The 14,424-nt window shown below is 34.3% G+C and overlaps 1 protein-coding gene across 1 annotated transcript in view; it reads left to right on the forward strand.

The window, feature by feature from the left end:
* LOC150097870 (ATP-binding cassette sub-family C member 1-like) overlaps positions 1–14,424 on the forward strand; it is a 626,276-nt gene that overhangs the window by 139,351 nt on the left and 472,501 nt on the right. The gene's annotated exons all lie outside the window — the stretch shown is intronic.

Below are 14,424 nucleotides of genomic sequence, written 5' to 3' on the forward strand. Positions count from 1 at the left end.
TTAGGTACGATTTTTAGTGAAGATGGTAAATTAAATATGGAAAAAAAAAACAGAATCATCAAAGCTGGTATGGTAGGAAGTCAATTGAATAAATTCATATGGAATAACAGTGAAATTAGTCGGAACACTAAATTCGCTGTATACAAGATAGTGTTCAAACCTTATGGATCTGAGAGCTGGGTCAGAAGTAAAACACTTGACCAAAGACTAGACACCACAGATATAAGAGTCTTGAAAAAGATTAGATGGAATCAATGGCAATATTATACTAAAAATGAGGATGTTGGGAAATAACTTTATATTGTCAGCATCCAGGAACTCGTTAGCAGAGCTAATCTTGGGTGGTATGGTCACTTAAACAGGATGGGTTAGGAAAGATTAGCAAAACAAATGTTCTCTGCCAGGTTGGCAGGAAAACGACCCAGAGGAAGACCAAGATATAGGTGGATTGATATGGTACAAAGTGCCTTAGACGATAGAAATATAAGATCTGATAATGTTGCAGTCTTGACAAGTTTCAAACAAATCTAACTGAAATAGCAACAGAAGTATTAGGGGTAAAAAAAATGAAGAAGATGGTCTCCATGGTTTAACAAAGAAATAAAAATATTAATGAAAGAAAAGAAAGAAAAATATCAAAAATATCTACAAATGAAAACAGCAGATAATTGGAGTGAATATAAAGAAATAAGCAATAAAATTAAAAGAAAATCTGCTTCCAAACATGAATTTTAGGCCAGGTGGATTGTTCCGGTCTCATGCCATCTCTTTCTTGGTCTTCCGATTCTTCTTTTTCCACTTACTTTATATCTGTATAGTATTTTTGGCAGTCTGGTGTTGTCCATTAGATTTAAATGTTCTGTCCATTTTTGTTTATACTGTCTTATGTAGTAATTAATTGGTTTTATATTCAGGGATTGTAAAATTTCTTAATTTGATTTATGGTCCCACTTGTTGGTATATTCAGCTATTTTTCTGAAAAATTTAATTTCTGCTGTTTGAATTCATTTTTCATCTTTTCTTTTTATGGCCCATGTTTTGCTTCCATATAGTAATAGAAAGCAAAAATCAATTTTGGGCATTATATACAAAAGAACTTGAACATGATTTCTATAGTATACAGAAATAAATGTGGAGATTTATTAATACACAAAAGAAGGACCCAATATTAAAAGTAGAAATAGAGGAATTAGAAAATTATTTTTAAAACCTTTATAACCAAACAGTTGAAATAAAAAAGAACTAGATAAAAAAAAAATCAAGAAGAAGAAATAAATACAACAGAAACAAAAATCAAAATAACAGAAATTGAAAATGTAATTAAAAAATTGAAAAATAGGAAATCACCAGGTCTAGATAATATCAATAATGAATTATAAAAAATGGTAAAGAAATTATAATTCAAAGTTTAAATATACTATACAACCAAATAATAAATACAAAAAAGATTCTGGTAGAATGGAAAAAAAAGTACAACAATAGCAATATTTAAAAAAGGAGATAACAAAAAATAGAATATTATGAAATTTTAAATTAATTAAATACTTCATTAAAAGTACTAACATGAATCCTAAATAATAAAATAATAAAGGAAATTAATCTACTAGTTGAACAACAAGCTTTCAGAGAAGATAGATCATGTACAGATGCAATATTCATAATCAGACAATTGATAGAGATCATAACCTGTTAATATGACCTGAAAGAAGCAGAATATAATAAGAAACTATATGTTTTATAGATCTGTAAAAAGCATTTGACAGAATATTAATTCAAGATGTAACAGAAATATTGCAGAGAAGAAAAGTATCAGAAAACATAATACAAATAATTAAAGAAATATATAATAATAATAATAGTTCATCATCATCAAATTCCTGACATGTACCCTCAAGGGGTGTACAGGTTATGATAGTACTACATGAAAAATTTACATCATTACTAACTTCCTATCTACAATTTTCCTCCAAATCATTCTGTTACTTGTCAGGACTCCAACATTATCAGATCTTATATTTCTATCGTCTAAGGCACTTTGTACCGTATCAATCCACCTATATCTTGTTCTTCCTCTGGGTCGTTTTCCTGCCAACCTGACAGTGAAAACTTGTTTTGCTAATCTTTCCTCGCCCATTCTGTTTAAGTGACCATACCATCTGAGATTAGCTCTGCTAACACATTCCTGGATGCTGAAAATGTCAAGTTCTTTCCTAATATCCTCGTTTTTAATATGATATTACCATTGATGCCATCTGTTCATGCCTCTAATCTTTCTCAGAACTCTCATATCTGCAGTTTCTAGTTTTTGGTCAAGTGTTTTACTTCTGACCCAGCAGTAGCTGAAATGTTTTACTTGTTCCACAGGTTCTGTGTTCACAACACAGTTGACATTTTCAACGATTCTACCTATTTTCATTGCCTTTGTCTTTTTATTGCTGACCTTCATACCATATCTATTACAACAGTTATTCGATTTAGTCAGAGAGTCTTGCAAACTTGTAGCAGATTTATTTAGAAGTATAAAATCGTCAGCATAAAGCAAAGAGCTGACATTAACATCTCCAATTCTGATATCATGTTTAATACCACTTTCCTTCATAATGTGATCCATATAGATAATGAATAACAGAGGAGATAATGTACATCCTTGTCTCACACCAGATTTAACATTAAACTAGCTTCTTCCTTCAATTCTAACTGCCGACTTGCAACTCAAATAAAGACTAAGTATTGCTTGATATAATGCCTTGTTGACACCATATAACTGTGGTGTTTTGAATAACTTCTCTCTTGGCACCATGTCATATGCCTTTTCCAGATCGACAAAACTTAAATACAGATCTTTGTTATATTCCCATGCTTTCTCAACTATTTTTCATAGAGTGAAGATCTGATCCTGACACCCTCTATTTGGCCTGAATTCAGCTTATTCTTCACCAAGCTTTTCTTACATAATTCTTCTCAACCGTTTCTCAAGTATACTGGCATAAATCTTGCCCAGAACACTCAGTAGGGAAATACCTCTGTAATTCTCACATTCAGTTTTATTTCCCTTTTTATATATGGGTACTATTAAAGCTCTACTCCAATCATCAAGAATTCATCGCTCTGTCCAGGCCTTCTGAACTATGCAGTACAGCCACTGTAAGACTCTTATACCACCATACTTCAGCATTTCTGGTCGAATATCATCTACTCCTGCTGCCTTTCCCCATTTCAAGCCTTTGATGGCTTTTTCTACTTCAAGTATGTATTCCTGACTGTATGCCTGTTGAGTGTTTTTTTACCACTGTGCTATCACTGCTTGTTTCATTTAGCAATTTTTCGAAGTAATTACTGCATGCTTTAAGGATATCTTTGTCTCCCATTTTCGTGTCACCTTTATCATCTCTAACTCTTTATACAGTACTCTTTCCTCCATTTCTAAGCTTCTTCAACAACCACCAGAATATCTTACCACCTTCTTGATATTTATTTTCTATGTTCTTGCCAAAGGCCTCCCAAGACTTATTTTGTTTATCTAGTTTTACAGTGTTTAGCTTTCTTACATTTGTCTCTATATTCTCTAAGTGCACAAGCTGACTTATTTGCCAGGAACTTTTGATATGCTTTCTTCTTTTCCTTCACTGCCTCTTTAACTTCCTGTGTCCACCATTGAGTTCTGATTTTTCTATCCTTGCAGACAACCTCACCACATTCCTCTCTGGCTGAATCAATCAGGGTTTTCTTCAGTGCTTGCCACTGAATCTCCAAGGTTTGGTTCCGTGTTCTCAAACTCTTTCATTTTTTCTTCAATAATCTTTTTGTATTTTACTCTATCTATTTTTTGTCTTATCAGTTCACATCTGAGAGCTGCTCAGCTTTTATTTGCTTTAAAACTTTCTTGCATGTGTTATTTTTTTTCAATATGAAATTCAATTTTATCCTGCTCAAGACTAAATAGTGATTGCTTCCAATTCCAAATCCTCTGTATGCTCTGGTGTCCTGCACCAGGGAGAAAACATTACTATCAACAATAACATAGTCAATGAGACTTTTCTTATTCCTTGCCTCTTCTCTCCATGTGAATTTGTGCACATTTTTATGTTGGAACATGGTATTACTGATAACTAGTCCATGTCCGGAGCTGAAATCCAACAGGTATTTGCCATTATTATTAGCTTTGCTCTTTTCTCCAAATTTTCCCAAAATATTTTTGTATGTCTGACAATCATTTCCTACTCTGCTATTTAGATCCTCAACAAGGACCAACTTTTCCTTTTTCATTGTGTCAGTTGCTTTCTCTAAAGCATCAAAAAATTCCTCCATAGTATTCATCAAAAAATTTGTGTTGAATACTATGGCTACTCCTTCTTTTTCCTTGATTGTCATTGCCTGAATATAACAATTTGTATTTATTGTTCAGAAAGATGTCACCATTTTTTGTCTTTTTTGTTTCAGTCACCCCTATTATGTCGATCTGGTATTTATCTAATTCCTCAGCTTGCTCCATTTCTTTGCCATTTAGGCTTCTTATGTTGCTAGTACCGATTTTTAACTCTGGTGATGTTGAGTTGGGGTGTGTTTTCAGATTTGCTCCAGTAGCTGACTTTTCGCTGTTTGCTCTGGTTCCCTGGCGAAAACAACAGGGCCTTGTTTAACTGGGCGGCGCTCCAGCCGGCATGAAATTTTGTCATGTTGTACCATCATTTTGTATTTTGGTTTAACCAATAAGAATACAATTTGGTTGGCTAAATCCCAAATTGCCAGCCCATCCTCGTTCGTTTAGTATCCAGGTAGATACCCAACAGGGTGCACCTCGAGAAGGTGAGGATTGGACATTAGGTCATTTGTAGCATTCCTTAGCTACAAATATTACCACATACATTTAATTAAGCAATAAAATTATATAATACGAAGATATCAAAAACTAAAACAAAATGTTGAAAGTTTATTTTTCACTTGGTTAGAGTATAATAAATTTAGTTTAATCCTTTATCCAAGTGTGGGCAAACAAAGTTTGCACCTGAAAGTATCTTGAGGACTGGGGTAAGGTGGTACAACACCAGGGCACTCCTTGCAAAGGTGGAGCAAGCTACTAACACTCCTATCTCAGTATCTCCCATAATGCAAAACACATCTCCTTGCCGATATGTATAATGTTATGCATTAAGGGAAGGGCCACTACCCAGACTAATTTCGATCTTTATTGTGGTCTCTTCAGTAGGAGCCAGGCCCAAGTGGAGATACCTGGCAGAAGCATTAGCAGGTCATCTCTACCTACAGGAGTTGCCAAATGGTGTGCCACCCTTTTTTAATAAATTACTCTGGATTTAGAGGAAGATGTTGAAAGTTTACTTTTCACTTGGTTAGAGTATAATAAAATCAGTTTAATCCTTTATCCATGTGTGGGCAAATAAAGTTTGCGCCTGAAAGTATTTTCAGGACTGGGGTAACGTGGTTCAACACCAGGGCACTCCTTGCAAAGGTGGAGCAAGCTACCAACAATCCTATCTCAGTATCTCCCATACCCCAGTCCTGAAGATACTTTCAGGTGCAAACTTTGTTTGCCCACACTTGGATAAAGGATTAAACTAAATTTATTATACTCTAACCAAGTGAAAAATAAACTTTCAACATCTTTCTCTAAATCCAGAGTAATTTATTAAAAAAGGGTGGCACACCATTTGGCAACTCCTATAGGTAGAGGTGACCTGCTAATGCTTTTGCCTGGTATCTGCACTTGGGCCTGGCTCCCACTGAAGAGACCTCAGTAAAGGTCGAAACTAGTCTGGGTAGTGGCCCTTCCCTTAATGCATAACATTATACATATCTGCAAGGAGATGTGTTTTGCATTATGGGAGATACTGAGATAGGAGTGTTGGTAGCTTGCTCCACCTTTGCAAGGAGTGTTTCTGGTGTTGTACCACCTTACCCCAGTCCTGAAGATACTTTCAGGCACAAACTTTGTTTGCCCACACTTGGTTAAAGGATTAAACTAAATTTATTATAAAACAAAATGTATGACAATATCACAAGAACTACAAAGATGCAAATTAGAATTGGGAGATACTATTATCAAACAAATCACAAATTACCTTTTTAGGTATACAACTTGGGAAGGAAGGCCACATCTAGAAGTTAGAGAACAAATTGCAAAAGCTACAAGAATATCAGGTTGCTTGAATGAAACAATATGGAAAAATAAACAACTTAGAGTAGAGACTAAAACCAGAATTTATAAAGCAGTAATCAGACCTTTTATGACATATAATGCAGAAACAAGACCCCACACTAGAAAAACAAGACAAATGTTAAACACAGGTGAAATGAATATATTAAGAAAAATAGTAAATAAAACTAGACAAGATAAAATAAAAAGTAAAGATATCAGAAAACAATGTGAAATACAAGCAGTAAACAATTGGGCATCAGTTCGAAGAATAAAATGGATTGAACATGTGGAGAGAAGTGAAGATAGAATAATAAAACAAGTCTATAGTTGGAAACCAAAGAATAAGAATAGAGAGACCTAGAAAAAGACTAAAAGATTTTATTAAAGAAGATGAAGTCTTGGTTGCAACAGATATTACATCTAATGCATGAAGAAGAAAGACCCTTTGATTTTACAATATGTCGATGCAATTTTCCTGTTAAATCAATTCATTACAAAGTCTTCAGAAATTCTTCTTTCATCTCATACTGTTGTAATTAGTAGATATGAAATCCACTAAAAAGACAAAAGCTCTTTAAAAAAAGTAGAAAAGTATGAAGTATATTCTCAGTTCTAAAATTATTTTAGAACATATGAAGCATTCTGGCTGTTTAAGTGTCATTTTTAGTGAAGATTGTAAATTACATGTTGGAGTAAATAATAGAATAAGCAAAGATGGTATGGTAGAGTGACAGTTGAATTAACTGTTGGTACAAAATAAGTTAAAATCAGTTTTTATACATGGATCTGAACATTGAATGAGAAGCAAATCATCTGACATAGTATATTATCAGAGTTTTTGGAAGTTATGTCAGACTTTATTACATGCAAGTAACTTGACTTTATAGTAACCTATTACTGTGATAGGGTGGTTTAATCCTTGTGTTGAGGCTTAAGTGCTATGAGGACATCATGTTGGAGGCTTAATGGAATATATACAGCACTCAGAAAGGATTAAAACTGATTTTAATGCTTTGAGTATTTCGTCTCAGTCATGGACATCTTCAGGGATTACAAAAAAAAACTAATGTAACACACATTCAAGTAAACACAATACTAAGTGAAACAGTGACCGATTAATTAGCCTTCAGTTGAAAGGTCATTATAAAGATTGCTTTGTATTCTAGTTGAGATATTTGAACATGGATTTTTCCAACTGAATAGTATCATGACTATCTGAGCTATGAAAGCTTTCTTGATATTATTACTGTATGTGAATATGCATTAGTTAAAAAGGAAGACAAAATATACATAGATTAATGGATTTAAGCTTAGTTAAGAAGGCAGAAATTAATGTGTTAGTGAACTGACAAATAATATCCTAACTTGTTGACAGGAAGAAAGAAAATTGTTAGTAGGAAATTTTAATTGCATCGAACTGTTATTTAGTTTAATCCTTTATCCAAGTGTAAGCAAACAAAGTTTGCTCCTGAAAATATATTCAGGACTGAGGTAAGGTGGTACATCCCTTGGCAACTCATAGCAAAGGTGGACCAAGCTCTCATCACTCCTTGTCTCAGTATCTCCCATAATGCAAAGCACATCTTCTTGCGGACATGTATACTGCTATGTATTAAGGGAAGTGCCACTACCCAAGCGTTAAGGGAAGGGCCACTACCCATGCATTAAGGGAATGGCCACTACCCATGCATTAAGGGAATGGCCACTACCCATGCATTAAGGGTAGTGCATAGCAGTATACATGTCCGCAAGGAGATGTGCTTTGCATTAAGGGAGATACTGAGACAATGAGTAATGAGAGCTTGGACCACCTTTGCTATGAGTTGCCAAGGGATGTACCACCTTACCTCAGTCCATAAGATATTTTCCTCAGTCCATAAGATACTATCAACTCTGTTTGCTTACACTTGAATAAAGGATTAAACTAAATTTATTATAGTCTAACCAAGTGCAAAATAAACTTCCAGCATTTAACTGTTATATTATCCTGTATAATGGTACATGCCAGAAAATGATGATATTCAATATCAGCAACATGCAAACTCTTTAAAAAAACATTTAAACTTTTTTGACCATTCACTTTCCCTAGATTTTATAACACATGTTATGTTAATTCATCATGAAATTTCTGATACTTACTCTCTAGGCTTGTACAGGATACAGTGATATTTACATGAAAAGTTAATCATCATCATTACTATCAATTTTCTGATATGTAACCTCCTGGAGTGTACAGTATACTCTGACAGTACTGCACAATTAAGTTTACATTATTGCTAATCACCTATCAACAATATAGCCTTTCATTTTCAAAATATAAGCAAACTAGAGATGAATACTAGGAAAGACTATCAAATATCCAAATAGGCTCGACAGCAGAAAAATGCTGCAAACTCCCCAAAACATCAAAACAAACTATTCTGATCCATTTACAATCTCTGAATTGGGAGATGCCTTGGAGAGACTAGATATAAATAAATCATGTGGACCAGATAACATACAAGGAATTATGATCAGACATCTTCCTTCCTTAGCCCTAGATTGGCTACTTCACCTAAAACAGGAAAAGTTCCAAAATACTGGAAGACAGCCACAATCATACCAATCTTAAAGCCTAACAAACCACAAGACCAACCAGGAAGTTATAGACCAATTTCACTGACTTCAATTCCAGGCAAATTAATGGAAAAAATGATACTCCAACGCTTGAATTACTATCTAAACAAAAATAGTATACTACCACATTTTTAGGCTGCCTTTAGAAGAAATCACTCAACAACTGATCAACTTTTCTACTTATCCCAGACAATTCAAGATAACTTCCAGACCAAACCTACCAAATCCACCATTGCAGCTTTTATAGATTTTAGCAATGGCTTTGACAAGGTGTAGAGGCAGAAACTCTTTTCCAAACTTTGTCATATTGGAATAGAAGGGAAAGTTCTTAACTGGATCTTTGACTTTCTAAGAAATAGAACAATTCGAGTTAAAATAAATAATACCTTTTCCAAGAAAGTGAAAATAAGACGGATTCCCGCAAGGTAGCATTTTGAGCCCACTCCTTTTTTCCAAATGACTTAGATAAAAATATAAATAAAGAAACAAAGATTGCTATGTTTGCTGATGATTTGGTCCTATTCTCAGCTCACAACAACCTAGAAACAGCAGAAGGCCACTTAAACAAAGCCATTGAAAGTTTAGCTACATACTGTGAAAACCAAAAAATCAAAATTAACCATACTAAATCAGAAATCTGTGTTTTTACTATTAATAACCACCTCAGAAAGTGGAGACCAAAGATTAAGCTAAACAATCAACTAATTACATTTAATGAAAACCCCAAATACCTTGGAGTTACTCTGGATCCTTTGCTAAGCTTCAATAAATATATCAACAATGTTGCAGTCAGAGCAAAAAGAAGACTAAATATCATGAAAAGTATCTCAGGCAAAGAATGGGGAGCCAATGCTAAACCTTAAAAGTCACATATACCTCCATTATCCATCCCTTAATGGAATATGCTTCACCTATCTGGATGCAAACATCACAAACCAGTTTAGAAAAGCTTATAAAAATTCAGAAAAATGCAGCTAAAATCATATGTGGACTAAGGAATACAACTCCTGGAAAAATAGCTGAATTCGAATCCAACCTTGTTCTTTTAAAATTAGGTGGCAAGAAAATCTTCCCAAATTTGTAGAAAAAAGAAAAAATCAACAATGCATGAAATCATAGAAAATAAAATTCCCTTGGATTGTCCAAATAAAATAGCCGACTACCCAGCATTTCCTCTCAATCAAGACAGGAAAAATATAGTTATCAACTCTGAAATAGGGAAACATGAGAAAAAAAAGCCTAGAAAACCCTGAAATCTTGAGATCATTAGCCCTTTTAAAAATAATGAAATATGGACTGACTCAGTAAAGATCTACACAGATGGCTCCAAAAATCCAAATGGCAATTCTGGGAATGGCATACTCATCTATGGCTCTCATAATATAGAACTAAAAACAACTAACAGTATTGGATGCAACTCATACCATGCAGAATTAATAGCAATTAACACAGCACTGCAATATTTGAACAAACAAAACCTGAAGGAGTTTATATTTTTCACAGATTCCTTAGCAGCCCTTCAAGCTATTAAGAACTGCTACACTAGCCATCAAGAAATACTTAGAGACATAGCAAAAAACCTAAACAAACTACATAAGGATTCCAAAATAATCTTCCAATGTATCCCATCCCATGTGGGATTAAATGGAAACGAAACTGCAGATAAAGTAGCAAAAATGGCCGCAACATCAAGCGATACCACAGATTTCTATCTTTTTAAAACCACCCAAAAAAAAAACATAAAAAGAACAATTCTTCAGGACATGACTCACCACTGGTACTTAGCAGAAAATCCAGGAGCTACCATCAACTCCAGGTTTAATCGCAGTGCCACTACCATGATCTCTCGCCTCAAGACCAGCCACACAAGACCAATCAAGTTTAGCAATGGCATAAAAGTCTTCCCCACCTGCAAAATCTGTAACAGATTTTGCAGGTGGGGAAGACGAGGAAGCATCACCAATGCATTTGCTAAACTGTATGAACATTTCCAAATGTGAACTCTATAACAACCCAGAAAAGGTGCTGTATAAAATACATGAACTTGATCTCTATGATCTGGTGTAATAATACCATGGGATTAAAAAAAAAAAAAAAAAAAAAAAAAAAAAAAAAAAAAAAAAAAAACACCTATCAACAATTTTTCTCCAAATTAGTCTGTTACTTGTCAGCACTTCATATTATCATATCTAATATTTTGGTCTTGTAGAGCACTTCTGACTGAATCAGTCCACCTAGATTTTGTCTTCCACTAGGTCTTTTTCTTGATATCTTGGAATAGGACACATGTTTAACTAACCCTTTCTCTCCCATTCTGTTTTAGTGACTATATCACCTTAGATTAGTTCTACTAACAATATCATGTTTCTTTCCAATATCTTCATTTTTAATATGATTCAGGCATTCATGACACTTTTTTTTTTTTAGATCTTGCATATTTGTTTTCTCTCTTTGATTAGGTATTTTGTTTCTAACCAGTGTCTCAAATCCATAAGTTAAAATTCATTTGAACACTTTTGTATACTGCTAGTTTCATGTTTTAGCTTATTTCTCTCTTATTTCATGCAAATGTATTGAACTGAATCCCCAGAATACAGCTTTGCTTATTCTATTGTCTATTTCCATATTTAATTTGCCACCTGCTCTAAAAACTATACCTAAATCACTGAAATATTGTATTTATTCTATACATCCTCCATTGAGAATGCATTTGGAGCTTTCTGATTTCCTGCTGATTTTTATAATTTTTGTCTTTTTATTGCTGATTTTCATGCCAAATGTTACAGCTATTATTCAGTTTAATCACAGGATCCTTGAGACTTGAACTAGGTGTGTTTAGGAGTGCAGCATCATTTGTAAAAATCAAAGAGCTAAGTTTGATCTCTGATTCTGATAGCAGGTTTAATACTTTTTTTTTTCATGCTATCCATCTGATTTTGCATCAAACCATCTTCCTTTATTTCCTGCAATTCTAACCACTGACTTTCAAATTTAATATAGACTGTGGATTGCTCTGTATAATAGTAGTACTAGTTAAAATAATAGCTTCATGTTAGTTTCATAAGATAGTGCCATACTATTCATATGGGACTCACAGCCAACTGTATCTCTTTATTGTCCCATATAATTATAGTGTTTTGAAAGCTTTTCTCTGGCACCTTGTTATATGCTTTTTCTAAATCTACAAAACCTAAGTACAGATCTTTGTTATATTACAACAGCTATTTGTTTTAAAGTGAAATCTGATTTCATCAACCTCGATTTGGCTTGAACCCTGCTTGTTCTTCTCCAAGAATCTCCTTCACAATTATTATTATTTTTCTGAAGTATTCCTGCATAAATCTTACCTGGAACACTTAGTTATTTATTTCATATGGTGTTCCTCCCCCTTTTCTCCCCCATTTCTTAGGACGGATTGAGCCCTCCTAATGAGGGATTAAGTATATGTATTTTATGACTGTAGATATGTGTGTGTTCAGAGGGGCTGGTTTGCCTGTTCTGAAGGATGAAAAAACCCAAGTTTCTGTGTGAAAAAACTCTCTACCTCCATATGAGTCTGGCTAGCTCACCTTTAGTCGAAAGTCCCGTCCATGACGTTAACGGAAGAAAGAGGGGAGATATGATGGAGGTCTATAAACTTTTGAATGGGTGTTATAGCATTTTAAATGATGAAATTTTTCATTATATGGAAGGCGGGGAGAGAACAGGGGGGCATCCATGGAAGGATGTTCCATGGATGCTCCCCCTGCCAAGAAGGGGGTAAGAGCTAGGTTTTTCTCCCAGAGAGCAGTGAGTGAGTGGAATAATTTGCACTTAGGGGTAGTGAGTGCATCTAGTGTAAATGAATTTAAGCAAAGGTATGATAGCTGGGTTGGGTAATTTACAGCCTCCTTCGATGAGTCCTTGACTCCCTGGAGGTCTCAGATAATAATAATAATGATGATGATGACGTGAAGAACCCAGATAAGGGTTCTTCACGTCATGGACGGGAATCGAACCCAGGCCTTTCCGACCAAAAGGCTTCGTCTATACTGACTGAGCTACAGAGGCTCTTGGAACACTTATTGAAGAAATTACTCTGTAATTCTCACATTTAGTTTTATTCCCCTTTATTATAGATGGGAATTAAGAGAGTTCTACTCCAATCCTCTTTAATTCAACCTTATGACCAGGCCTTCTGAATTATGCAGTCCACTGCAAAAGTTTCATAACTCCATATTTGAGCATATCTGGTTGAATATCATATACTCCAGCTATCTTTCTGTTTCAGTCTTTTGATTTCTTTTCTACCTTAATTATTGATATGTACCCCTAATTATAATCCTCTTGAATATTTTCTACCACTATTCTGTTACAGCTTGTGTCCTTTAATTCTTTCAAAGTAATTGCTACAGACATGCAGAAATCTTTATCTTCGGTTTTCATGTAACCTTTTTCATTTCTAAGCTTTTTTCAATAGCCTCCAGAGCATTTCGCTCCCTTCTTGGTTATTGTCTTCTATATCCTTACCCAAGTCCTCCTATGATTTTTGTTTAGTTACTTTTGCACATAGCTTAACTTTCTCTTGCATTTTTCTCTGTATTCTTTTAATTCATCTGTTGACTTGTTTGTTAGGAACTTATGGTATGCTTTTTTCTTTTCTTTTGTAGGGGTAGTCTTTAGTTTCTTATGTCCGTCCATCATGTTCTTAGTTTTTTATCTTTGTAGACAACTTCCCCAGATAGCTTGTTAAATCAATTAAATTGCTAATTTATTCAAAATTTTTCAGAGTTTGCCACCGAGACTCCAAGGTTTTGTTCTTGTTTTTGAACATTATTTTCATTTTTTTTCTTGGATATTGATTGTTTGGTTGAATCTACAGTTCATCTGTAAAAGCTGCTCCACTTTAATTCTTTAACTGCACTTTAACATGAAAAGTTTACATTATTAATAACTTCTTATTAACAAATTTTTCTCCAAATTAATATCTTATCTGTCAGGACTGCAGTATTTTCAGATATTGTAATAAATTTAGTTTAATCCTTTATCCAAGTGTTAGCAAACAAAGTTTGTGCCTAAAAATATCTTCAGGACTGAAGCAAGGTGGTACAACTGTTGGCAACTCGGAGCAAAGGTGGACCAAGCTCTCATCACTCCTTGTCTCAGTATCTCCCACCATGCAAAGCACATGTCCTTATGGACATGTATAATGCTATGCATTGAGGAAAGGGCCACTACCCACATGTGCTTTGCTTGGTGGGAGATACTGAGACAAGGAGTGATGAGATCTTGAGCTTGGTACACCTTTGCTTTGAGTTGCCAACAGTTGCACCACCTTGCTTCAGTCGTGAAGATATTTTCAGGCACAAACTTTGTTTGCTCACACTTGGATAAAGGATTAAACTAAATTTATTATAGTCTAACCAAGTGCAAAAAAAACTTTCGGATATTATATTTTATTCTCGTAGACAGGATTATACGTCGGTTATGCATTATTAAAACACTTAAGGAATAGAACAACGTAGTTAAGGATATAAATTAAATTAAACTTTAATAAATATTTTCCGATATTTCGACAACGTCACATTGCCATTTTCTAAAGGAACTTACAAAAAAGTTACGTGCACGTAGGCACTACAACACAGAAACTGGGAATGAAGAGAGGAAGCTATTGT

Source organism: Typopeltis vanoorti, chromosome 16 (assembly GCF_054136105.1).
Source record: "Typopeltis vanoorti isolate ZY-2024b chromosome 16, IOZ_Tvanoo_1.0, whole genome shotgun sequence".
In the NCBI taxonomy this organism is placed as follows: Eukaryota; Metazoa; Arthropoda; class Arachnida; order Uropygi; family Thelyphonidae; genus Typopeltis; species Typopeltis vanoorti.